Genomic DNA, 27,013 nt, shown 5'->3' on the forward strand with positions numbered 1-27,013 from the left:
CTGTTCCTGTGACCTGTCTCCACGTAACAAGCCAACCAAAAACCTAGTGACATAAAACAATCAGTTTTTTAGGCTTCTAGATTCTGCAGGTCTGATATTTGAGAAGAGCACTGTGGGGATAGTTTGTCTCTGCTCCGTGACATCTAGGGCTTCGGCTGGAGGCTGGAACCATCTGAGTATCTCTTCACTCACTTGTCTGGTGAATGATACTGACCAGGACCTCAGATGAACTACTGGCTGGGACATCTGCCTCCCCATGGCTACCGGCTTCTTCATAGCATGGTAGCTGGGTTCAAGAGCAAGTGTCCCAACAGAACAAGGCAGAAGCACTTGCCAGTGTAATGACCCATCTGAGAAGTCACATGGCATCATTCCTACCATGGTACTGTTGAGGCAATCGCAAAGGTCCAGCCGGGCTCAAGGGCAGGGGACACGGAACCCACCACTCAACAGGACAGTTGCCAAGGTCGCATGGTAAGAAGATGTGGGATGGGAGATATTGTCGGGACCATCGTTGGAAAATACAGTCTGCTCCAGGGGGCTCAGGAGACAAACCCAAGAAGGCAGCAGCTGCCACTGTCTCTCTCAGGCAGCTGCCACTCAATAAATTACCACAGGTGTGGCCAGACCAGCCTGCCATGCTTATCAGATTTTATGAAAGGCTCAGGATTAACCAGACAGAATGACAACACAGAGAACTGAATTTTATAGACCAGAGGTAGTTGTTTCCAGATGCACAGATCTGGCCCCTATGGAGCAAACCCCTCAATCCCAACCTCCTGGACGGCCACCAGGTTGTAGCAGTCAGCCTCCCTCCGGCGGCAACGCCCAGGCACATGTCCTCATCACGCGAGGTCTAGAACACAGTTCTTCAAGGCTCAGATGAAGTCTGGGGTCTCCCTCTCAAATCTGCCCTCCACATCCCGAGCTGAATGACAGTGGAAACATACACACCCTTCAAATGTATGGTCTCGCCCTTCAGTATCCCAGTTGCATGCGAACCCATGACCTTGACATTCGTCGATTTCTCAGGGCAGAGTGCATTTAGGACTGAGTGTACCAGCTGCGGGGCCTCCGATGAAGAGCCGGGGCTGGCTTTCAACTATTCTTTTCAGTGCTCTATGTGCTGTCTTCCAGCAGAAAGATGAGAATGTGTTCCTGTGTCTTCTGAATACACACACACAAACACACACACACACACACACACACACACACACACACACACACAGCTTCCAAACACATAATCACATTTGAAACTCAAAATTACCTGTTGGAATTGGTATTAATATCCCCATTCCGCAGACAAAGAAACTAAGGCTTAACAGAAGAGAAGAGGCAAGCTCCAGTGTCTGAAGCCAGGATGAATAAGCCCATGTCTCACTCCCAGGTGTTCTCTGCCTCAGACCACCCTGGCTGTGTGGATTCAGAAATTCTGATCTTGAATCTCACACACACGAGTCAATATTTCTTACCTGATATTAACTCATTCGTCATCTCCCACACAGAGTCTTCGCTTCGGGCTGTAGGTAGCTCCCCACTGCTGTCCTCACGGCTCCTTCCCCACCCCTCCCTTCGAGGCTGTCAATTTATTTTCGATCATTATCGTTTTGCCTCAGATCTGCACTGGTTTGCTCTAAGTGATAGAATGCCCTGTACCCCAAAGAGGAATGCCGCTACTCTGCAAAGCAAGCCTTTGAGTCTCTCTTTAAAGAGAGTTCCTGCAGTGTGGCAGGTTTTAATGACCCCCATCTCTCATGCCTGCATTGGGTCACCTGAGCCACTCTGCTCAAAACGATCCGGCCACCTCACAACGCAGGCCGAGGCAGACCCAGGCTCACTGTGGGGGGCCCGGCCTAATTCATTACAACACTTGTAGCCATAAATCACAGGGTTCTCCCCCTTCCGTCCCACCCCTCCCACCGAAATGAGAGCTCACATGAAATCTATTTACATGGCATGATTATTCAATTAATTTTTTCATTACACTTGCCAGAAAGCATTGCCAGGATTTCTAAAACGGCCCTGTGTGCTTGCATTAATGATGACCGTGGTCCGTGCGACTTAATTTAGCAGTCCTGGCCCATTTGGAGGTCATGCCCACTCCAGGCAGACCGGGGACCACGGAGGGGTGGCTGTGCGAGCAGGAACACAGGAGCGCCCGACATTTGTTTAAAATAATCACAGAGATAGGGGCGCCTGGGTGGCTCAGTGGGTTAAAGCCTCTGCCTTCAGCTCGGGTCATGATTCCAGGGTCCTGGGATCAAGCCCTGCATCGGGCTCTCTGCTCAACAGGGAGCCTGCTTCCTCCTCTCTCTCTGCCTGCTTCTCTGCCTGCTTATGATCTCTGTCTGTCAAATAAATAAATAAAAAATCTAAAAAAAAAAATCACAGAGATATAACATCTCTCCGTGTAATCCCCATGACTCCCTCCCACTGCAGTGGCCTTAGTCCCAGGCGTGGAACTCTCAGTCTCTGCAGCCCAGGTGATTCCAAGAGCCCCTAATTATCCTCCTCATCTCTTTGACCCTTTCCAACCCAACCTCCATACAGGCTGCCATAGCAACCTTTCTCAAGGGTAAATCTGACTTGTTCCTACACATCAGTGGTGCTTGGTGGCCCCCGGACTAAAGTACGAGCTCCCAGCTGGCTTTGCAGTCAACACCCTACGTGATCTGGCCTGACCCATCTGGCTAGCTCAGCTCTTGCTCCCTAACCCGCCCCACCCAGCCACATAAATATGCCCAAGGTACTCACAATTCCTCAAACAGGCTCTTTGGCCCAAAGTGCCTTTTATTCCCTCACCCACCTGACAAAATGTGTACCTGCTCTCCAATACCCAGCTCAAATGTCACCCCTTTTGAGACGCCATATTTGTGGCTCTCACGAGGCACCAGCTGCCTTTTATTGGGGTCTTCACAGCATGTCATATGTGCTTTAATCACAACCTTTCCCTGGGATTTTATCTCTCTTATTTGTGAGTTCGTGGGATCAGAGCCCGGTCATTATTTCTTGTATCCCTATGATATGGGGATCCTCAGAATGAGAGATTTGAAAAAAATACAGATGATCTGAAATTCACCTAGACCTATGGAGAAGTTCCAGAACTGGTATTTTTAACAACTTCCAAAGCTGCTTCTTTTGCTGCCAGCCTGGTGAAGTCCATGGGTCTGGAGTTAGAGACCTACCACCCCAGCACATGCTCTGCCTTGGAAAGTGGTCCACTGGTTGTTCCCTGAATGAATGGGAAAATGTGTGTCTGTCAGGCAGACAGAATCACAGAGTGGTGTTCTCCAGAGGAGGGAACAGGGAAATGGCTATTCTTTGTCTCCTCTGACCATTAGAGGCCAACACTGATCTCAAAGGTATCCCAGTTCTGTAAACTATTAGAAAACAAGTGGATGAAATGTGCATTTGGGTCTAATTTCAGTGCACTTTGACTTCTAGGCTCCAAGCATGGTGCATCCCGGCTGCCTCGCATCTGCCCTTTTCTGTGGGCTCTGGAGGCAGGGGGGAAGAAGGATGGGCAGGTGTGGGAGGATGGGCAGATGTGGCAGGATGCGTGTGCAGACCCAGTCCTCTGCTGATGTAATCACAGGAGTTGCCACAGGGCATTCAAGGATGCCTCTGGAAATCCAGCCCTCTCTTCCCTTGTCTGGGCACTGGGAGACTCTTCAAGATCCACTAGCGACCCCGACTCCACCAGGTTACAAATCAGAGTTGTAAAATCACCCCGTCCTACTGTGGCTGAAGTCAAGCCCCCATGCACTGCTTCTGCCCCCTTTCTGGAGCCTTGGAGTCTTGGGTGGATTATCTGTTGCTCCCAAGTTGACCTCCCCTCCTGGTTTTACTGCAGTCTTGTTCTCAAGCATTGATACACAATATTGAGACTATAAGACTAGCTACTCAGGATTTCACCATCAATTCATCAAAATCCCTTCCAGATACAAATCTTGTCCTGTGAGGACCAGAGAATGGAGGGGTAATTAGTCATCTCTCATTGTGCCTCTGACAACAGGTATGGAGTTTACAACCAAAATCAACCCTCTCTTCTGCGCAAGGCCAGGGTGACCTCCGTGCACTATTGGTTGAGGTATGCAGAGTGAGCTGTCAGCACGAAGCCCCCTCCTTGGCTGCTTGCCATGTTACTGAAGTGCCCACCCAAGATCCCACCCATGGTCTTCCTGACCTGGACACTTCACCTTCCTGGGAGCAACCATTGTGCAGGGCTTTTAGGAACAGGATCCCAGTTAAGTCACCATTGATCATGATGCTTCCACTGAGATAATTCTAGAACAACCTAGAAAAATCTAGAAAGACCCAGAAAATGAGGAAATGAGGAAGGAAACTCACATTTGTGGAGCCTTTACTATGTGCCTGAGATTAAACATTTATCGTTCATTTAATGCCCACGACCACCCCAGAGCACGGGTATCATTCTCCTCATTCACAGATGACGAAACTGAGGCTTAGACAGTTGGGTTAATTGTCCACTTTTGTAATGAAAGTCAAGGCTGTGGCTATCTGACTCCAAAGGACCCCCAGTGGGTGTCCCAAACTGTGGCAGCACCAAACCCTATATACACTTACCTAGGATACAGTTTAATTTATAAATTAGATATAGCAAGAGATTAACAACCATAACTAATTATAAAATAGAATAATTATAATAATATACTATAATAAAAGCTATGTCAGCGTGTTTTCTCTCTCTTTCTCAATATGCCTGATTGCACTGTGCTTGCTCCTCTTGTGACGATGCGCAATGATAAAATGGCTACATGAGATGAAGTGAGGGGAATTCTACATGAATGAAGATAGGCATCATGACAGAGCGTTAGGCTACTACTGACCTTCTGATGATATGTCAGAAGAAGGATCATCTGCCCCCCAAAGAGGATGGCCACAGGTAACAGTGAACCCGAAGGTAAGGAGGGGCTAATGTCCATGGAGTCCACATTACCAAGGCTGGGGCGGCATAAGACCCTAGTGTTCCTAGAAAAGTGGGCCAAGGACCCCTACTGAGCTACTAGCCATAAGTTCACTCTCCCTGGTCCTCTATAGGTGGGGAGGAATTTGGCCAAACCATCTCTTTTAAAGTTGGGAGGATAGTGTGAAAAGAGCCAGCTGTGAAAATTCCACATAAAATGCACATTTATTAAGGTGACAGGGGTCAGGGGAAGAGGGAGGAGATTCAAAAGAATCATAAGATAAAATGTGTCCTCAAGGAAGTGGAGGACAACAGACTCACAAACATGAAATTACAATAAGCCTGAGTCTCCGTGCATCCTTATAACTAGAAATGTGCTTAAAATAGGGGGTGAGAAGCAATTCATTCTAGCAGTCAAGAGAAGTGTAGGGAAGGCTGACCCTTGAAGGATGAGAACAGTCCATTCCTGTGGCCTCAGCCTGTGTGAAAGTACCCAGCAGGGGATGGGTCTGTGGAGCAGACAGTTCCCTCCCGACCACATAAAGATGGCAGGTGGTTATTTTGTGTCCCCAAGCAGGAGATTTATTTAACTTCTTTTTGGTGGAGACCTATAAATGTTATCATAGTCCCTGCTGTAAAGTTGTGAAGTCCCTTTTAAAAACTCAGACTCTTAACTCACTTCATTGCCTACCAGGGACCATGAAGTCTTCAATGGGCATGGCAGGATGAAGGAAGAGATAGTACTTTTATCAGCAACGGTCATGTCTCTGGAGGGGTCTTCTGTGCTTCCTTCCTGTCCCCCTCCCCTCCCCTCTCTCTCTTCTCCTCAAAGCTAGCCACAAAAGACACATGGGACCTTTGGAATGTGTAGGGTGGTTTAATGGAGGTTCTTCTGTATTTCTCGTGTCAGACTTCCCAACACCTTCACGCTGAGCCTCCCCCCACCTCCCAGGAAACACTGCAGTGGGTGGCCATTTTAGCTCCTTTTTTGGGGATTAGCAGTAAATCCTATAATTGGCCCTTTGACCAGCTTTTTGACTGTCTTTGGGCTTTTCTTCGTTTGTTTGTTTGTTTGTTTTACCAGAGACCAAGTCAAGAATTTAAATGCTAGTCTTTAAACTACTCAATCATTGTGGTTCATTTTCTATTATCTAACCAAACACAAAGTTAACCCATAACTTGAGCTCAACTGTGTCATGACAGTCTGTGAAATGTCTGTTGATATTGCTGGTATTGAAAGAGGCCATATGGCCTTCTGCCTGTGCCCCCTAAAGAAGAAGGAATACTCTAGAGGCTTTTTGTTTCCTTTGTATTATTATTAAAATTAATATGGGGACTTTCTGGAAAACTTGAACTATTCCAGAAAGTACTGGAAATAAAATCTTTTGAAAAGAAAAACCTTATAATCCCACAGTTCTGAGATAATCATTAACATTTTGGTACATTTCTTACACACATAATTTGAAATTTATGACTTTTGCCTATTCACCAGCTAGTTTCCATAAGCAGACTACCAGCTAGGACTCTTCTGTTGTGACAGAAAATACAACTCAAAGTGCTTAAGCAGACATGGGGGCTTACTGGCTCACAGAGCTGAAAGGGCAGAGAAAAGCACGTGTCAGACACAGCGGAATCCAGACCGTCAAACTGTGTGCCTTAGGTCTGACTTCTCTCCACTTCCCTGTATGAGCTCCATGCCAGTGGCTTTCTCCACGTGCTGGCAAAATGGCAGTCTACAGTTCTTGGATGGTCTTCCTAGTTTCAGAGCAAGTTCTAGAAAAAAAATCCCCTATCATTAGATCTGATTCAGTCCCCTGCTCATCTCTGAGCCAATTGGAGATGACATGATGCTCTGATTGGCCAGTCCTCTGTCACATGCCCACTCCTCGAGCCAATAAGAGTATGTATGTGGAATAAAGCCACAGATGTGTCCTGCTGGGTTCCATCTTGACATAAAGTCGACCCAGTCAGAGCAAATTGATAGACCCCTGGCTCTCAGGAAGTGGGCTACAAAAACTCTTTTGTCTGCCATTCAGTTTTTATGAAAGCCAACTGAATGTTCAATAAAATCTACTTTTCCAATCTGATCATCTAAGCTACAGAGAGGCAGAAGTTGATCTAGTCACTCATTCAGTCATTCAACAAACATTTCACGGGCTGTTTATTTGCAAGAAATTACTCTAGGAATTTGAGGCTATGGAATTTGAAATGGAGACTATAAATCTGCTCTCTAATAGCTAAGCAAAACCTTCCACACATGAAGAAATCTGAAACAGCTGCGTTACTCTTCCTGAGATGGAATGGTTCGTAGGTAAGAACCCAACCCCGTGGTGAGTTAACTGACTTTATTAACTTATCCAGAGAAAGAAGGTGTCAGTCAGAAGAGAGATATGATCACAGGATACACAGAAAAAGAGAACATGAGAGGGATTCATTTTGGCAGTGCCCATCAAAGTGCCCTTCTGTGATCCTCGAAGTCCGCAGGAACACATGAATTGTTTGATTTCTCTGTGGACATAGATGCACCAGACTACCAGAGCCTGATGATATTAAACATTCAAATCTGCCACCAAGGCCCCTTGCTCTGATCTCTTATAATCCATGCAACCTTCTGACAATTTGACTTTATATGCAGTTTTCCTAGATGGAGAAAATGTGGAGATCAGCCTAATGCAAATGTCTGCTCCTCTTGTACATTGTGTTTCCCATTGTAAATTAGTGAATTGACATTTTGATTTATATACATGAGATTCTTGTGAGCTGGGTTAATTTGCACCCTGAGAAATTGGCCCACTTAATATGCTGAGAGAATCAAGCTTCCGAGCCCCTGGGCTGCGGGTTAGGTTCACCAAAGTAATGCTGTCCTGTACAGCGACTCAATGACCAACCAACCTGGCTAGCACAGTGCCTGGTACGTGGAAGTTGTCCGACAAATGCTTGCTGACTTAAACAGATTTGGATTGAATGGATTTGATTTCATTAAGATTGGGAAAGAGAGAGATAAGGACAGGCTCTTAGATGGGCAGGGTCACCAGTAGAGGTCAGTTAGAGCTCTGTGAGTGAATGAGATCATCCAGGAATAACGGGACTGTAAAGAGTTGGGGAGGGACGTGATGGCCATAATTTAGGGATGCCCATCAGGAGAAGATGGAAGAGGAAGAACCGTTAGTGGCCCGTTTGAAAGTCAGTCAGAGAAGAAGGTTGAGTAGGGGTGAGGATCATGTAATGAAATACCCCAAGTTCTAGTCTATCCTCCTCTGTCTGTACTCTTCCCATGGGTCATCTACATCACTGGCTTTAAGGACAGTTTATAAATACTCTCTACTAATAACCCAAACTCCTACATCCAAGTGACTCTATCTATAGTGAGATATCTAGTGGAGCTCCTTAAAATGATATACCCGAAACAGAACCGTCGCTTTTCCCCCCTCCAAATCTTTTCCTCGCTTGGTCTCTTCAGTGCCATCAAGTGCCCCAGTTGTTCAAGTGGAATACCAAGGTATCACCCATAATTCATCCATGTTCTTCATATGCCTTCTCTCCCACATTAAATCTGTCACTACCCGTGGGCTTCTCTCTCACAAATAGGTCTCAAAATCATAGACTTCCCTCCATCCCCACTACTCTTAGTCAAGCCACCAATATTTCTTTTTTTTTTTAAGATTTTATTTGTTTATTTGACAGACAGAGATCACAAGTAGGCAGAGAGGCAGGCAGAGAGGGAGGAGGAAGCAGGCTCCCTGCTGAGCAGAGAGCCCAACGCGGGGCTTGATCCCAGGACCCTGGGATCATGACCCGAGCCGAAGGCAGAGGCTTTAACCCACTAAGCCACTCAGGCACCCCAACCCACCAATATTTCTTATATGGAGGTGATCCTCTCAATTATATCATTGACAGCTCTATCCTTTTAAAAATACACATTGGTTCATATCGCTTCCCTGCCTGAAAACATTTCATGTTCTTTTCCACTGAGACTAAGATAAAACACAAAATCCTCATTGTGGACTAAAAGTTACAAGTGAACTCGTCTCAAAAAAACTTCCAACTCAATTCCCTACCACTAACTTGTTCCGTGGCTATGACTCTTGGCTCTGTGACTAAGCACTTGCTATCCCTTCTGCCCCTACAGTCTATTCCAATCTTTGCAAGACTGCCAACTGTCACTCAGGCCCCACACAGATGTCCCCTCCTAACCACCTCTAAGGACCCTATTAAATTACCTAGCCCCCTGCACTGGGCATGAAGCCTGCTTAAGATTCTCTCTCTCCCTCTCCCTCTGCCCACCCCCCAGCTTGTGCTTGTACACTCACACACATCCTCCCCCTCTCTCTCTCTCAAAAAAATAAATCACCCAACCCCAACTATGGCCATGGTGTAACACATCACCTAACTCCATGCTTTTCATGGCACTCTCTTGATGACTTGTTCACTGTCCTCTTTCCACCACACCCATTCCCCACCAGAATCTCTAAGACTGCCAGGCACTTGGTGAGTGCTCAGAAAATATTCATTCAATGAAAGATGAATAAACAGAATGTAAGGAGCTAAAAGGAAACTCTACAGGAGGAGGAGGAGGCAAGCAGCCTGCTCAACTTTTTGCCAAATTATATTTTTCTCCACCAAGAATCCCCCACTTAAAAATCTGGTTCCATTCGCCATATTTTATTCAGGTCTGTTCAACAATAGGAATACTTGATATGTGGTTCTTCTTAACAGCCTCGAGAATCATGCCAAAAAAATTAAAAATCCACCCATCCTGTTGAACTACCAGGAAGATGATTTTCATGCATTCAAACTCAATATTTTTACTGGAATACAGAGATGTGATTCTGGAAAGAAAAAAAAAAGTAACAAGTGTAATCTAGTCCCACTTTCTATTTTTTCACCTTGAGCGGATGACTTGAACTCTCTGAGCCTTAATATCCCAGCTGTAAAGCAGACATACCAATACCAGCCTCTTCTTACCTACCAGGTCCAGTTTAACTCATAAAATGGAAAAAAAATATATCACCATGGCTTAAGGTTAGAGATTTTATAGTTTATAGAGCTTGTGAATTTTTTGATAGCTTTGAAGAAAAGAGTGAATTATTATTGTTATGGCCATAATTCAGACACAGTTTATCACATTATATTAACTTTGAAAGGAATTGTTCTTTAACCAGAGAAATAACATGTTTACATTATGGACTGTTGCACTAATAATGGGATCCATTGCTATAGCATCAATGAAAAGGAAGACACTAGAATAAGAGAAATGGAAAATCAATTTATCTACTTTTCCAACCCAACATTTATATGCTGACACCAAGTGCTGATGGTTATTGAGTCAAAGATCAGATATTTATACAATGTCTCAAACACTACAGACTGTCAAGATTTTCTTCTGAAAATTCCAATTGCCTGACTTAAGTTCCAAGAAGGATTTCTTTCCTCTGCTACACATTCATGATATTACATTGACTATTTTCCACCTGTGTTTGGTAGAGTGAGCTAAATGACTTAATAGTTTTGTAAGTTAGAATTGGTTTTTTTTTTTTTTTTTTTTTTTGCCGTAAATACCAAAAACAAAAGCAAAAAACCTTGACTAATTGGCTGAAAAACACTGGAGCTTATTTGTGTCATCTACCCAGAAATCCAGGGAAGGGCAGTCAGTCTAAACTGACACAGTAGTTCAATGATGCCTTCAAGAACCCAGCAATGGTGTGCTCTTAAGTAATAACCATTCTTCAGCTCAACCACATCTACGTGTTCATCAGTTTCCATTGGGTACCTACTTCTACCACCTTTGGTTTTCAGCTACCAATCGTGACATAACTGAATGAAGAGTTACAAAGAAATACATAGTAGCACGCCATTATAAAGCATTTCCACTGCACATTTAACAGATGTAAATAACCTCAAGAACATTAATAAAACATAACAGCAGAATTAGAAAATTATGAATTTGTTCTAATATAATTTATTTTATTTTATTATAAGTCTATACAGCAATTTTAAATAATGTCTGTGTTGGAACAATAGGTTTTCAAAATTCCTGAAAACTTACCAGTCAACTCTTCCAAACCAAGGCAAATCATGTCCAACACAGCACTGAAGGCAGACTCTCTTCACATCATTTTGCTCTGCTGTCTTCAAAGTGTAGACAGACCTTCATCTGCGTGCTTGTTGCCCCATGGTCGCAAAATGGCTTTTGCCCTTCTAAGCCTCACATGTGCATACTAGGCAAGAGGAAGAGAAAGTGGTAAAAAAAAAAAAAAAAAGCTTACATAGAATGCCAATTTAAAAAAAATACTTCCCAAAGCCCCACCCAGTGGCTTCTGTGGACAAATCATTGACCAGAATTGTGTCACATGTGCCTAGATTAAAGATGGCTGGACAGAAGTGAATCATGGAAGAAGGCTGGGTTGGGCAACCCAATGGGTCTCCCATAACAATAAAAATATATTTATAGAACTCCAGTGTTCAAGATATGATGCCATGCCTAGCACAATGACACAGAGTTGAAAATAGAGTGGTTCAAGACTCAGTGCCTGCCCTCAAAGAATCTTGGAAGACAAGACATGCACACATGAAAACAGCCAACAATTCCAGGTGAATTCTCCTTTAGTAGCATAAGAGCTGGGTATTGGTTCAGAAGCTCAGTACTTCTGGACTTCGTGGAGGCAGGCATCACAGTGGACTGGGTGGTCTATTTCAACAGAAGGGCTTGTCATCACAGAGAGAGAAGTCAGGTCAAACAAGTAACTGCCAACAGGTTTATAAATTCCGCTTAATTTGAATCATTAGTTAGTGTACATGGGTATGGCCTTTGTACACTCTGCTATTTCAGTTATTTTAGCTAATTGCATAGGAGGCTTAAATTCACGTTGAAATACATGGGCTAAAATTAAATGGCTCTCTCTGCAGTGACCTACCTGCTTTTTCTGGGTGACAGATAATTATCATTTTCCTAAGCTCAGTCCAAACTCTTCAAAGCCCTCTGGAATCACATTATTGGTATCAAGTGGTTTTTCAAGTGTTCCATTTAAAAAAAAAAAAAAAATCTGTCTGTCTACCCAAGAAAGAATACTGCTGCAGTGGTTTAAAGCAGCATGTGTGGCCTCAAGTGATGATAAATAGTCCAAATAATGATAATAACGCTGATTTGAATATTGTCATCATTCCTCTGGAAATTTCTGTCATTGCCGAAGTGGATTACACATGCATTTCTTTAAATGTTCTGAGCTCCCTCCTGCACCTGGACAGAGTGAGGGACCCTCACCCTTACCATGAATGAACTTCTTCTAAGTGAACAAGAATGAAGGTTGCTCCCAGTTGCTGAGCTCTACAAGCCTTCAGGCTGTGGAATCAGGCCATCAATTTTACCTGATGTAAAGGTCATTCTCTTACTGCCTTTCAGTTCTGCCCTTTCAGCTCTGTATGGGTCACCACTGAGTTCCTGCCTTAAAATTTTTTAGCATAATGGCCTGTCTGGCACAGTGATAGGTCAGGAAAGTTCAGAGAAATTCCTGCGACAAGGCCCTTCAGGACCTGTGATAGACAAATAATGGCATCCTCCCCTCTCTGGGCAACCTGGAGACCTTTCTTATTCCCCCATTGCCCTGAGCTTTTTCCAAGATGACTCACTTTGCCCCATATAAAATAATATGTTAATCAGCTCTTGCTTCCATAAGGCCACAAAACTAATTCTCCTGAAACACCTTGCCTTACAGCAGCAAGCATTTCTCTCTCTTGCGCCCACATCTGTGCAGTTTCGGGACTAGCCCAGGAGGTAGATCGGTGTGTTTTGGCGGCAGACTCCCGGTGGGGTTCGGGTCCGCTCCACGTGTCTCCACCTCTCTTTGGACAAGCAGCTACCTGGGGCGTGGTCTTGCCCTGACCGGCTTCAGGAGGGCAAACAGCGAGCAGGAACACACAAAACCTCCTGGGGTGTCAGCCGAGGACCCACAGGTGCCAGATGTGTTCGGTTTTCCACTGGCCCAGCCCATCATCAGCGGGAGGGAAACACAGTACCCACACTGCAGAGGAAAGGATTTGAAGTCAACTTAAGAAGCAAAGCAAAGGAGTGGGGTCGGAGAGGCAAACAAACACCAGACCCTTAAACATAGAGAACAAACTGGTGGTTGCCAGATGGGAGGTGGGGGGTGGGTGGGGGCTGGATGGAATGGACAAAGGGGATTAGGAGGTACAAACTTCCAGTTACAAAATAAATTAAGTCGCCAAAGATGAAATGCATAGCACCAAGAGTATAGTCAGTAGGTTTGGAATAATGCTGTTCTGTGACAGATGGTAACTAACTATAGTGAGGGCTGTGTAATGTATAGAATGGTATTGAATCATCATGTTGTACACCTGAAACAAATATAACACGACATGCTAATTATATCTCATTAAAATAAATAAATAAATAAATTTATTTTATTTTGAATATTTTTATTTTATTTATTTATTTTAAATATTCTATTTAAAAATAAGTAAAAATATAAAAAATAAAATACAAAAATATTTTTAAAAATAAGAATAAAAAAATAAAGTCACATGGTAAAGGGCACAAATGAATACCGATGACCTTTGAACAGCTCAGAGGTTAGGGGTTTTGACTGACACCCCTCCTTCCTCGCAGTCAAAGAAATCCATGTAAGTTTTGATTCCCCCAAAATCTGCTTGATAACCGACTATGGGCCAGAAGCCTTACCAATAACCTAAATAGTCAATGAACACATACTTTGTATGTTATCGGTGTTATATACTGTATATGACTTACAAGAAAATAAGCTGGAGTCAAGACCATGTTAAGAAGAACATCATGAAGAAGAAGAAAGGCATTTACACTACCTACTGTATTTATTGGAAAAGATGCGCATGCTCGAGGGTCCACCGCCATTCTAACTCAGGGAGGACTTGAATTGGGAACGGTGATCCCATGGCCCTTAGAGAGCCTTCCCTGCTCTGCATCATCCCATTCTCTGCGAGCAGTCCGCAACTCACAGTTGTGCAGAGACGCTTCTCTGGTGACTGACTTTGTTCTGTTGTCAGTAAGGACACAAAGAAAGCCCGTAAGATATCCCACTTGTCACCGAGGGCTAAGACGGGGGTGCCTTTCTAAAGAAAACTTCAGCAATGGGAACAACCGGCAAAACCACACTTGGTTCAGTTGGCTGGCCATGCAAAGTAATACATGATCAAGAGCGAGAATGGGATGGGGGAGGCAGGATTTTGAGTCATTTCAGATACTTTTCCAAAGGACCGGCACGTATGAAGGAGGAAAAGGTTCTAGATGGGAAGAAGCATTACCTCTCACATCATCCTAACTTTTCCTCGTTTTATTTATTTATTTTTAGTAATCTCTTTACCCAGCGTGAGGCTCAAACTCATGACCTGGAGGTCAAGAGTCACAAGCTCTCCTGACCGAGCCAGCCGGTCGCCTCCTCATCTTAACTTTCGGAAGGTAAAGGATGAGTGATCCCGTTGACCCAATCTGTGGGCTGGTGGTATTTCATCCTTGTCTCTCTATCCCTAATTTCACCCTGTCTTTCCATTATTTGACTTGTTAATAATAATAATCGTAGGACGGCGCAAATGAAGATAATCTTTAGAATGCTTGGCTAATGCCAAATATTCAGCTAAACAATCGATCAGTTTTATAGATTTAGTTTCCTTCTTTAAAGGCAGAAATACGATCCCTACAGAGACTTGTATTCACGTCCGAAGAAGGACCACGGAAGGAGACAGTGGCTGGAAGCTTTCATTCCAGGCAGCGGGAGACCTTGGGGGCTCGGGTCTGTGGTCTTCCCACAGTGGCCGGGCAGGAAAAGATTGCTTTCTGCGTTTTGTCCATTTCACACGAAGCACGGAGGAGCAGACATGTGAGCTCCGCCCTGGGCTGGATCCAGTTTCTGAGTTTTGCCTCCTGGACGCAGGAACTCTGCCCATCGGTCTCAATTGGATTCTGAGAACTGGAAGTTCCTGAGCCTTCATTTGACAGATGCTGAACAAGGAGCCTGGGAGCTCATTCAGGTAAAATTTAATAACACTGGGACGAAAACCCAGGATTCCTGATTTCCTGGAGGAGGGCAAGATTCTGCCAGTCACCTTCTCCTGGGTCCTCCTTACACTCCCAGAGCATTTCCTGTAAGCCTCCACAAAATGAGCTCTGAGCAGCGGAACCTCGACTTCAGATAGAACCGGTTTCAAATCACAACTCGCACTTCTCTGCTGGGTGTCCTGGAGAAGACTGCATGACATCTCTGTGCTCCCATTTCCTTCTCTGTAAAATGAGGCTAATGCAGGGGTGCCTGGGTGGCTCAGTGGGTTAAAGCCTCTGCCTTCAGCTCAGGTCATGGTCCCAGGGTTCTGGGATTGAGCCCTGCATCGGGCTCTCTGCTCAGCAGGGAGCCTGCTTCCTCCTCTCTCTCTCTCTGCCTGCCTCTCTGCCTGCTTGTGATCTCTGTCAAATAAATATATAAAATCTATAATAAAATAATAAAATAAAATGAGGCTAATGCTACCTAACACGCAATGTTCCAGAAGATCAGATGAAAGAATTCATTGCACAAAACCTGTCATATCAGGGCGAAACAACAAATAGTCATTACAGTTAAGTGACACGTGAGTCCTGTCCAGGGACTGTGTCCACAGAGAGCACCGGGTAGGGGGCTATGGCAGGGCCTTGCCTGAGACCCAGGTGGGCTTCTGGAGTTTTTCGGCCCTGGGACAGTAGGATTTGGTCTGCTGAGAGAGGATAGCGTGGCTCCCAGCCCCGACAGACGCCCTGTTTGGGGACTCGGAGAAAGCAGTCACTTCCCTGTTGCCCACACTCACCCACCCCCTCAGACTGTTGCCATTAATTTAATGACTCAAACTTGGATGAATGTACTATTTGGAGTGGAATGGGGAGAGCGGTAATGGGACTTGAGATTCGGAGATTTCCCTGGGGATGGGGAGAGAGATTTCCCAAAAGGTAGATGGTCCCCCTGTGGAGATGGGAGGGATGAGATGCCTGACAGAAAGCCAGGCGTGGAGGACACAGTCAGGGAAGAAGAGAGGGCCACCAGGACCCTTGCAGTGGGAACATTATCCTGGACATTTCATTTCCATCTCCAATGTTGTTCGTCCCCCGGATGACCCCCAAATCCACGTGGACAAACCAATCCAAGATTGGGGGGTAACATGATGGAGAAGGAAATGTCAGGAGAATGACAAAAGGTGGGACCTGCCTGCCTGAATTGTCCCGGAGGTAAACGGTGGACCCTACCCACACCCATGCCTCTCCAGGGCAAACATGAATTATGAGAGGCAGCACTGCTAACCCCAGAAGGCAGACAAATATATTTTCCTGCTTCGTCCTGTCTTATAGTTTGAGAAGTTCTTCTCTTGCACTGGTGAGCCCAGTTGCCATATTAGTGTGCAGAATCCTATAAGGTCCTATCTTTCGCCCCCTCTTTTCAAATGGCACCATAAGATCTACCAGAAATAAGAAAGAACCCTTTGCTCAGTCATATCCATACGTCTCAGTGACATCCAAAGACCAGAGAGAAGCCTGGAATTACCACCTGTTAGGATACCACAACTGTCTCTTAAGGGCGAATTATTGTAACCTGACTAAAGCCTCAGTTTCTCCAACTGTAAAGTAGAAATAATATCTCCTACCACATATGGGTATCACAGGGCTTCCATGGTCAATCCTGGTTTTACTACGTATCTGTGCAGTGCCTGGCACATGACAAGGTTAATGTTGGTTTCCCTCTTCCACATCTTAGTCATGCTCACCAAGGTCAACTCTCTCAGCCTACCCATGAATAAGAGTGCTTCCAACAGCACGATGACAGGAGCTCAAAGCTAGGGACCCCAAGGACAGCTCTGTCCACGCGTACCTCATGGGGGCTCTTCAGAAAGGAGTTTCCAGGAAGAGGGCACAGTGTTATTTCCAGAAAGAAAATGTCACTGGTGGAAAACCAAGGTAGTTGGACACCATTCAATGTTCCCCCGAACTGGGTTGGTTTCTAACAAGGTATGGGGTCCTGGCCAAATGCCTATTGCTCGAAATGGATTAAAACAGACTCCGTGAGCTATTAAGGGGGAAAAAGCCCCCGTGTAGCTATCTGAAGGGTCTGAGCAGGCTACCACTAGGACTTGCTGATGGGGAGGGGGACCTGAGGGTCAGAGGCTAATGGAAGGACAGCATGTGCCCCAACCTCTGGAGTTTTTTTTAAAGAAACCATTTACAGAGTGACCTTGGTCTCTCTAAATTTAATGAGCCCTGACCACATGCCAGTAGAGGGGGAACTCGGGCAGTGACCTCACCCCAGGCCCAGCCAGTGCTCCATGGTGGGCAGATGACGCTCTGAAGGCAGCCTTCAGGTATCTTCTTCCTGACACTACCACGGATGTGTCCTCGGGGGAAACACAGGGTGTTGTCTTCTCCGTGGTCTCGGGGGCTGTCAGGAGCAAAGCTGGTCCTCCTCGGCCGTCGGGTGCAGGAAAGGAAAGAGCAGAGACTTTTGGACATGGCTTTGAGGGTTTTACATCATCTAAGGGTTCAATATTTAGAGCAATATTTATTCGATTTATCTAGTGTTGTAACGTCCCATTGGTTGCTAGGCAACAGAGTTCTTTCTTCTCTGTTTTCTGGGTGGCTCATGGGAGTTTAACTACCGAAGAGATTACTTTGTGTATATGAAACTAAATGGACCGTAGGTGCCATACATAAGTGGAGAAATGCTGCTTTACCGGGCAGCGCTAAGACCATGTTTTCTATCCCGTCTCAGTAATTGCAATTCAGCCTCCCCGAACAGGGCCATCCATATTCACATTCCCCTACAAGATACCCACTGAGAACAATTTAACACAAAGTTGTGCTGATGCCTAAAACCCTGTGTTGTGTGCTTAAATTCCATCCTCATGAAGTTGTAACCAGCACTGGGATAAAGGGTGGATTTATTCCTCCCCATCCTGACCCCCTCCACTCACCCCCCATCCCAACCCCGTGAAAACCAAAAATAGCAGCCCAGATGATACAGGGCAAACTCGGGTTTGCCCTTAAATCCTGGTCTGGCCAGATCTTTCCTCGTTTCTCGGATCCCATCTTCTCCCCGGCTCACCCCAAAATTGCCTTCCCATGGTTGGAAGCTCTTTTGGGAGTCCTTGATATGGACGTTCACAGTTTCTTTAAAAACCAGAAGCAGCAGACAACCGAGAACTGTCAGCTTGGGCTATATGGTTCAGTGACTTAGCATTAATGATGTTTATTTTGGAACCTGCATGACGGCTGACCTATTTTAGGATCTCCGTTTCAACTATCCCTTCCTCCCCCACTTTTTCCAATTAGGAGGGAAGTAAAAGAGATTGTGGGGAGGCTGGAGAGGGGGAGAGGGAAGAACCAGGAGATGATGGGTCCAGGAGTGACATCGGAAGGTGCCCGTGTTGGCCACAGCACTGGAACCAGTGTCAGAAAGGTGATCTGATGTCCTGCGGAAAGGCTGTGGCCACAAAATAGGGAGAGATCCCAGAGGCACTGCTCTGCTCACTTTCCCGGGTGCAGCCCCAAGATATACACAAACCAGAGGCCATGTTGGGTATTTTGCAGCATTTTCCTTTACGGAAAGACCGGTTCAGGAGAGGAATGATCTCACTCTTCCAAAGAGAAAAGCTATCTGGAGGTGGGGAAGGTAGGGGTAGAGGCAGGGGGAGCAGGGGAAGCAAGTTCAGACAAGTAGCCAACTGTGCACATTTACGGAGAGTAAGAATGTAAAACAGATGTTTTGCAGGAAAATAAACCATTGCCCTGGGAGCATCAGCAGCGGCCTCTGGAGAATAGGGTTTCTCAGATCTAGGCAAATAACCCAGTAAGTCACTGAAAGCTGCGTGCTCATCATAAGTGGTTCTGAGGAATGGCCCTTCTGGGTTGCCTGGTCCTCTGTCTCCACGTCTTTTTTTCTTGGCTGTGCGGTAGCCATCATGCCTCTGAAAAGATGTCGTTCTGTCTAACTAGGAAGGTGGTGTTTTCGCCCACCCCAGAGCTGCTTCTGCGCAATGGAGGGCCAGAGCCCCAAGACCTGGACCCCAAAAGGGAAGTGGGGGCTCTATAAGCCCCTTCCTACTGGCTCCAGTGGAATAACGTGGAGAATTATAAGAAAGCCAAGGACCCATGCCGTTATGCGGGGACCCTCATAAAACAGCTGTAGCTCTCATGGAGGAAAGGGTGAGTTATAAGGTTCGGTGGTATGGCGTAGCCATGGCCACTGGGGTGGGGAACTCTGGGAAACTTCAACAGCGATCAGGAAGATTCTGTGCTTACAGCAAACCAACAAAAAAAAAGCAGAAACTGACCCTTAAATCCTGAGAAGGAACTGATGATTGCCAGAGAGGAGGGGGCTGGAGGAAGGGGTCAAACGGATGAAGGCACGTGGGAGGCACCGGCTTCTGGTCACGGGGATGGAAGGTGCAGCAGCATAGGGAATAAGGTCAAGGTTATGGTGTTGGCGTTGTATGGGGACAGCTGCTACCCATCCTCGGGGTGAGCACCGATGATGTGTCCACTCACCCAGTCACTATATTGTACACCTGAAGTTAATGCAACAGTGTGTGCCAACTAGACTTGGATTAAAAAAAAAAAAAAAAAGATTCTGTGCTTGATTCACCTGGGACCTGCCAAGGGAACAAACAAACAAACAGAGAATGTGGGGTCCTAGCATTGTGCAAGAGAGAGATGTCAGAGGGGTGACCTCTCCTCCCACTGGGCTGGGGTCTAAGAGGCATGTCCTCATCCCTTAGAGCTAGCAGAACTCAACTCTATCCAAGGGCACTGCAAATGTAACGGGCCAAGCACATCTTAAGAGAAATAAAACAAAGGAACAGGTGTCCACCGTGGGAAGTCACTGAAGTTGAACACGGTGCTGAGTCCAAACAGCAAACCGTTCCCCCAGAACGGAGCTCACAGAGCACATCTCATAATGATATTCTTTAAATCAATAGCCTCTGTGACCCACGGAATTTATGGACAAAATCAGAAAAAAGCCGGTCCTTCTTTCAGACACTCTGCTTTGCCTTTCCGAATCTTCTTTTAGAATTTCGCATGGCAGGTAGGCACTGAAATATTTTGGGTTACAAAATATTTTTTTTTGAAAAGCAAGCTCAAAATATCAAGCTGTCAGACATTGTCTAAAGTTATTAGCCTGTGTGGGGGATGCCTTGTAGAGGCTGGTTGGAAATTTGGTCAGGTGTCTTTCTTCCTTTCCTATTTCTTTTCTTTGATGGGTGTGTTTTCCTAGGACTGTGGTTCACATATTTATAATTAGCACAGGAAAACGGGGAAGGAGGTAATCTGTGTTCTTTCCCCATTCCTAGCACTGCTTTCCCCTCTAGCTTAATACTGTCACATTTTGAGGGTCTGGAGGGAAGATGGAAGAAGAAGGAGAGAAAGGAGAAGAAGAAAGAGAGAGAGCAGGAGGGAGAGGAGAAGGAAGAAAAGAAGGAGATCCCTGCAAATTGTATTTCCAGTTCCCAGACCCAGAATGATCGTGGAACCTGAATTTGCCTGTCCTTACATCATTCTGTCGTGCTGGAAGAATAGACCTTTATCTAGGTGGAACCAGGTTGAACAGAGGAATGTTGTGCCTTAAAATTAATTAGAATAAACTAATTCCTTAATGAAACCTACCATCAAGCATGAAAGACTCAAGGCTGCAAAGTATTCATGCAGTGATTCAAAACGCGATCGGAGAGATGGCAGCCGATGGCGTCTAAGGCTGTGACTCTCTACACAGGTGGCTTTGAAAGACATCAACCTTCTGATGGCTGGATCACAACCAACTAGTTAGCAGCGGCTTGGTTGCTCGGCTGAATTCAGCTGGTTGGTTTTGAAAATAACCCACACTCTGCCTCAGCATCCTCACTGTTGTGCAAGTCTGCTGGGCGCAGTCTGCCTGAGCTCAAGTGGAGGGGTGGATGACATCCACAGGCTCAAGCTGAGCTAAAGAAGTTGGTTGAAGGAGAGAGTTCACAGAAGGTCCAGCAGCCAGGAGAGGATCAAACAAGGGCTGCTGGCCGACAGCTAACTCCAATTTAAGAGGGATACTGAATCAAGACAGTGGAACTGCCAGAGAGAAAACCCAGTGGTTCTAGAAAATTCCATCTTACAACATGTCCTAGGAGCCTCGTTTATCCCAGGCCCCAGTACTCAGGATGCAACCCTGGAAAATGGGAAGGAGCAACCATCGAGATGATCTGATCTCTCCGAGGAGGGATCTGGCAAGGCGGGGTTATTACTCAGGGACATGTCAACGCTCTGCTCCACAAGGAATGCCACTTCTATTTTTGTAATCTGGAAGTTTTCGGGAAGAGTGCATTTGATGGACTGTTCGGCTGACCTTTTGTGAGGTCCAGAAGGGCGGAGAAGTCCACAGAGAACTGGCCACTTGTTCTGAACAGCTGGGACGCAGATGGAATGACGGGCATAGAGATGTCCACTTCTGGCATCTCTCAACAGTGACACAGCTCCAGGGAAAGACAGGGGCATGGACTCCTTTCTAAGCAGTCAGAGAAGCCTTTTTTTTTTTTAAAGATTTTATTTATTTATTTATCTGACAGAGATCACAAGTAGGCAGAGAGGAGAGGGGAAGCAGGCTCCCCACCGAGCAGATGGGGGGCTCAATCCCAGGACCTTGGGATCATGACCTGAGCTGAAGGCAGAGGCTTTAACCCACTGAGCCACCCAGGTGCCCCAGTCAGAGAAGCTTTTGATGAGAACCCCAGGAGTCCCTTATCCCCAAATATAGCTTGTCACATGATCCTACAGACCCACGAATGCACCCTGGATGAGACGGATGGGTGGTGTCTAGCTCTCAGTCTCCCACGGGGTTCCCTTGACAGGACACTCTGGTGATTTAGGGAACCATCGGTGGCCCCGGTCTGATTCCTCACTTGGTGATTCATCTTTCCCAACAAGCTATGGCTCCTGTTTTGTAACACCCTTCCATTCCTCTCCTTTGAAGAGAGACAAATAGGTGATGAAAGCCAGGTTTGAGAACAGAATTCTAGATTTTTGCTGCCAGAATGAACGCACAATAAGAAGGAGAAATGAAAAGACTATAGATTGATTTCAGGGAAGACTATGGATATTGACAAAATAATGCCCTTTTGCATCAGACATGCTGCTTTTGATTTGCTGCATATTGGTAGAAGTACCGTGAACAGCCATGGCAACATACGAACAAGTAAGTAGATTTTTCTACCTGAATCTTATGATTATTTAAAGGGAAACACATTTGTTTTTTCTTTTTTAAGGAAAATTATGTTTTGACCCTTAAGTATATAGACCTATTAATACATTGAATGTTGCATATCTGTCCTAAAAGATTTTACTTCCATTTTGAATTCTGTCACATATTGTCTGTTTTGGCTACTGTATAACCTCACACGTCTTATTTTTACAATATTTTTAAGCAATGTTTATTGTGGTTTTCCAGCAGAGGCAATGCATGTCTTATAGTGAGCTTAGAAAAAGAAAATTTCTGGCTAATATAAAGAAAAAAAACCATTAAGCTACTACCCAGAGATAATCAACATTCATAACTTTTTGAATTTTATGTATTTATATATAGTGTACATATTATATAAAAATATGTAAGTTAGGATCATCTAATATAAGGATAAAGGAGTCACATTTTGCTTTTATCCATGAATGGCCTTCATCTTAGCCACCCCTAATCAACTTGTAATGCCCATCTATCTAGAGGGGTTTTCTTAGACAAAACAAGCACAGAGGAAAACGAAAGCAAAACCAAGCTTCTGGAATTCAAAACTAGGGCTTTGTCACAGGCAATACGTTGCAATCCCGGGCATTTTCTTAACAAAGTTTTGTCTAAATCTTGTAATCTCCCCCTACCACCACATATCCCACACCAATGGTTTTAATCATCCAGATTAGAGACTTTTTTTTTTTAAGATTTTACTTATTTATTTGAGGAGAGAGGCAGAGGGAGAGGGAGAAGCAGGCTCCCCGCTGAGCAGTGAGCTTGACACAGGGCTTGATCTGTGGACCCCGAGATCATGACCTGAACTGAAGGTAGACTCCCAACTGGCTGAGCCACCCAGGTGCCCCGCAGATCAGAGATCTTAATATAAAAGAGGTCCAGAGAGAAAGAAGAAAGGGAAAATCTTACCTTCCAATGGAGATGTGCTAATTTCCCTCCCTTCAGCCTGAGAAGAGCAGGTACACGGAAAGGGGAAGGTAATGTGAAAGCAAAGGAGACTGTCTTAGTCTATTCAAGCTTCTATAAGAAAAATACCATAGCCCGAGTGAAGAGACAAAGAGTCTCTGGCAACTCTTTTATCAGGACACTAATCCCATTCAGGAGGCTCTACCCTCATGACCTAATCACCTTCCAAAGTCCTGACTCCAGATACCATCACACTGGGGGTTAGTTTCAACCTATGGATTACAAACATTCAGTCTGTAGCAGAGGCCCGGTGCCGTGTTCCTCATCAAGGCATCTGAAAAAAATGCTTCCTCCAAGTCTTTCCCTGTATCCCATTGGGATGAAGCCTCATCTGTTTAGCTGGAGACCATCAATCATGTAGGGAGACACCCTGAGGCTTGGCTCTCCTGGCTATCCTGGGTTCCCGATTAGCAAGGATATAGAGTAGAGAATCCGCTGGGCTGCCCAGGGATTTGGCAGAGCAAGGTGAGCTGGCCTGGGCCTCCCAGGCTAGCAGGCTGGATGGATGATGCGGGCAGAAGCCCAGAGATCATTTTTTAATACAAAGTGTATAAGAGCATTCACTTTTTTGAGCTCATAATACTGATTTGCTCCAGATCAATTAGACAACGTCTTTGAAAAAAAAAAATTCCAGGGGCACCTGGATGGCTCAGTCATTAAAGCACCTGCTTCAGCTCAGATCATGATCCCAGGATCCTGGGATCCAGCCCAGAGTTCAGGCTCCCTGCTCAGCAGGAGTCTTCTTCTCCCTCCCTTTACCCCTCCCCCTACTAGTGCTCTCTCTCTCAAATAAATAAATAAAATCTTTAAAAAAAAATTTTTTCCTGAAAGGACAAATAGTTGGTAAATTTCCTAGGATATTTTGCTTCTACCTTCAACTGTGAATTAAAATTAAGCCAAGTTTAAAATCCATGGGTCTAAACATTTCTCCTATTAAAACCTGGTTTATTCCAATACCTTTTGATTATTATTCCAACACATTTTGACATTTCATGTTAATGGGTCAAAGTCTGAAGCTGACTCATTTTTTGTTATCTTGAGGGGAAATTTATTTCTTTTCTGCCTAGATATTTGTATTATTTCATATGACTTATGTTGTTCTTAGAATTAAAAAAAAAAAATCTCCAGGCTATGAATGTGTGTCTATTGCCTGTATACAAGAAGACATTTCAATCTTTAAATTCAAATTCTTTTTTCAAATTCATATAGATTCCTTAACTATACTTTCAATTTTTACCTATTGTTCCATTTGTTCTATTTCTTTCCTCTATAAAGCCTACATTTTACCTTTATGTCCTCTATATCTACTTAATTTTTCTTGCTTTGATCTATGACTTCTTTTCCCCTGAATTCTGAGAGAGTTCACAAGTTTGCCTTCCACATTACTGAGAATATTTTTCTTGGCAATGCATATCAGATTCCTTGATTTTTTCCTTTAACTCTTCTCCACATCCCCACCTGTGTGTGTGTGTGTGTGTGTGTGTGTGTGTGTGTGTGTGTGTCAGTTGGTTAAATCTAAAACTCATCCCATGGGACACTTTACCTCCAAGGCTGTGTTAATTTGTTGTAAAAGTCTCATCTTGAAAACAGAAGAGTACAATCAGCATTTCTCAATAGCTCTAGTGTGAATTTCTTTGGGTCCTACTCACAACCTCTCTAAGTGCCAGGAGGTCCCCTTCTTTAATCTTGCCCTGGAGAGAACAATGATTAGAATAACTCTCAACCCTTTTTAGGATCTGATATGCATTTATCTGGTCCTAACTTTTGTTTTCTCTCACCACCATGGCTCAGCCCTGGACAACTGAGAAACAATGAAATACACATTTATTGATTAGAAGGGGGATGCGTTAAAAATTAGACCCCAAAGTTTATAATGGTTCAAACCAATAGATACACATTTATAACTTATATAAGAATTCAAGGGTTCCTGAACAACAGGCAACGCTCCTCCACATATGACTCTGGGATTCAGGCTCCTCACATTTCTACTCAGAGGAAAGAAGGAAGGAGTTCAGAGGACGGAGGAAGAAAAGGAGAACAAGGAGGAGGCACAGTCTCTTCTAAAAAGTCTTGGACTGGAGCTAGCATCATTCATGTCCACTCACATTTCATGGGAAATAACTAATTCTTGACCACATCTAATTTCAAGGAAAGCTGGAAATTCTTGTGTGTTCAACAAAAGGGAACACCCATTTTGGTGAACAAGTCTGCCACCATGTTGGAAACCAGAACCACCACTACACACTGTCATATAGGCTGTTCCTGCTTCCCTCCTTGTCAACATTGCTTTTCTTGGTGGCAAAATATACAACTGTCAGTATACAACTACTGTGACTTCTCTGTCTCCTTACTTCCTGGCTATTTTGAGTAAGATATTCCACTCATTCCAGTCTGAGCTGCTGGCATGCAAACTCTCTAACCAGGCCAGGCAGCCTGAAATCATGCTAGAAATTAATCAGAGAAAATGAACAGGAGAGGAGGAAGTGTCCAACACAAGCTAATGCCTTTTCTTTAATTACTTGGGAACACAATTAGGTTTTTCTCTAAAAACAGAGGCAAAACAAACCAATCCTACTGAATGGATGTACCTCCAGCTCAATAGTTCTCAAAGTGTGGTCCTTGGGCCAGCAGCATCAGCATCATCTGGGTACTCGTTGGAAATGCAAATCTCCAGGCTCCACTCCAGACCTAAGGAATCAGAAACTCTGGGACTGAGACCTGGCAATCTATGTTTTTAACCAGCCCTTCAGGTGATTCTGATACCATTGCTCTGACTAATGCTTGGCTGTGACCTGGGCCTTCACGAAGTACCCCTTCATCAACTGGTAGACCGAGTTTCAAGCAAAACACATAACAGGGACTATCTGGAATTCTAATCTTGCAAAACTGAAAGCATAGAGCAATGATAGTAAAACTCACTGCCCTAATTGGACTGATAAGGAAAACTTAAAATTTAAGACTTCATTAAATAGGAAGCTTCCATTCACAAGCTGTTGACTGTCTTTTTCCCCCCTTGGCATTAATTATCTAATTCTTTGTGCCAGATCAAAATCACCGTCAGTGATGAGCACAGTCATAAAAATATCTGATGGGAAGGAATCTCAGAGATCATTAAGTCCATCCACGCACTCTATAAACTGGAAAACTGAGGTCCAGGAAGAATAAATCAGTCTTCCAAGGCCACGCCTCTGCTTGGAGGGAAAGCCACAGCTAGAACTCAAGACCCCTAATTCCTGATCCAGCTAGCTTTCTGCTAATCTCATCTCATGAGATCATGTTTGTAAAGCCCTCTGAAACACATAAAGTGTAAAAAAGTAGTTGTGTTATATTAATACTGAATTGGGTCCAGATAATTTGAATTCCAAATCTTAAAGAGCCAAAGTTAAACGTGTGTGCAAATTTGTTCTATAAGCCTTGTCCAAATGCAAATAAAAAATTAATGAACAGTATTGCCTGAGAATTATGGAACACTTTGGGACATTGATACAGATATTAAGAAATGTAATGAAAAAGCATCAGACAGGAGCCTCTGATATCTCCTTTTCAGGGGTTCCTCTAAAATGTCTGTGGTGCCATAAAAACCTGAGAGAAATGGCCACTAAATATAAGGTCAGTATTTCCGAATAGAGGAAGACAGTCTGCGGAATCCTATACCTTATTTCTGCAAAGAGAGATATCCGCACATCATAGAAGAAGGTGGGAAGCCATTTTGCCCCTCCCTCACTGTCTATATCAGAAGACTATAGCAAAAGCCACAAGAAAAGTGGAAAACACAAATACTATTGTAGATGACAATAGACAGGACACTTCCTCCACTTCCCCTGCCCCAACCAGACCTCATCGTCCAACACATCTTCAGAGACTGCAA

Source organism: Enhydra lutris, unplaced genomic scaffold, assembly GCF_002288905.1.
Source record: "Enhydra lutris kenyoni isolate GAN:26980312 unplaced genomic scaffold, ASM228890v2 scaffoldscaffold13, whole genome shotgun sequence".
NCBI classification, from domain to species: Eukaryota; Metazoa; Chordata; class Mammalia; order Carnivora; family Mustelidae; genus Enhydra; species Enhydra lutris.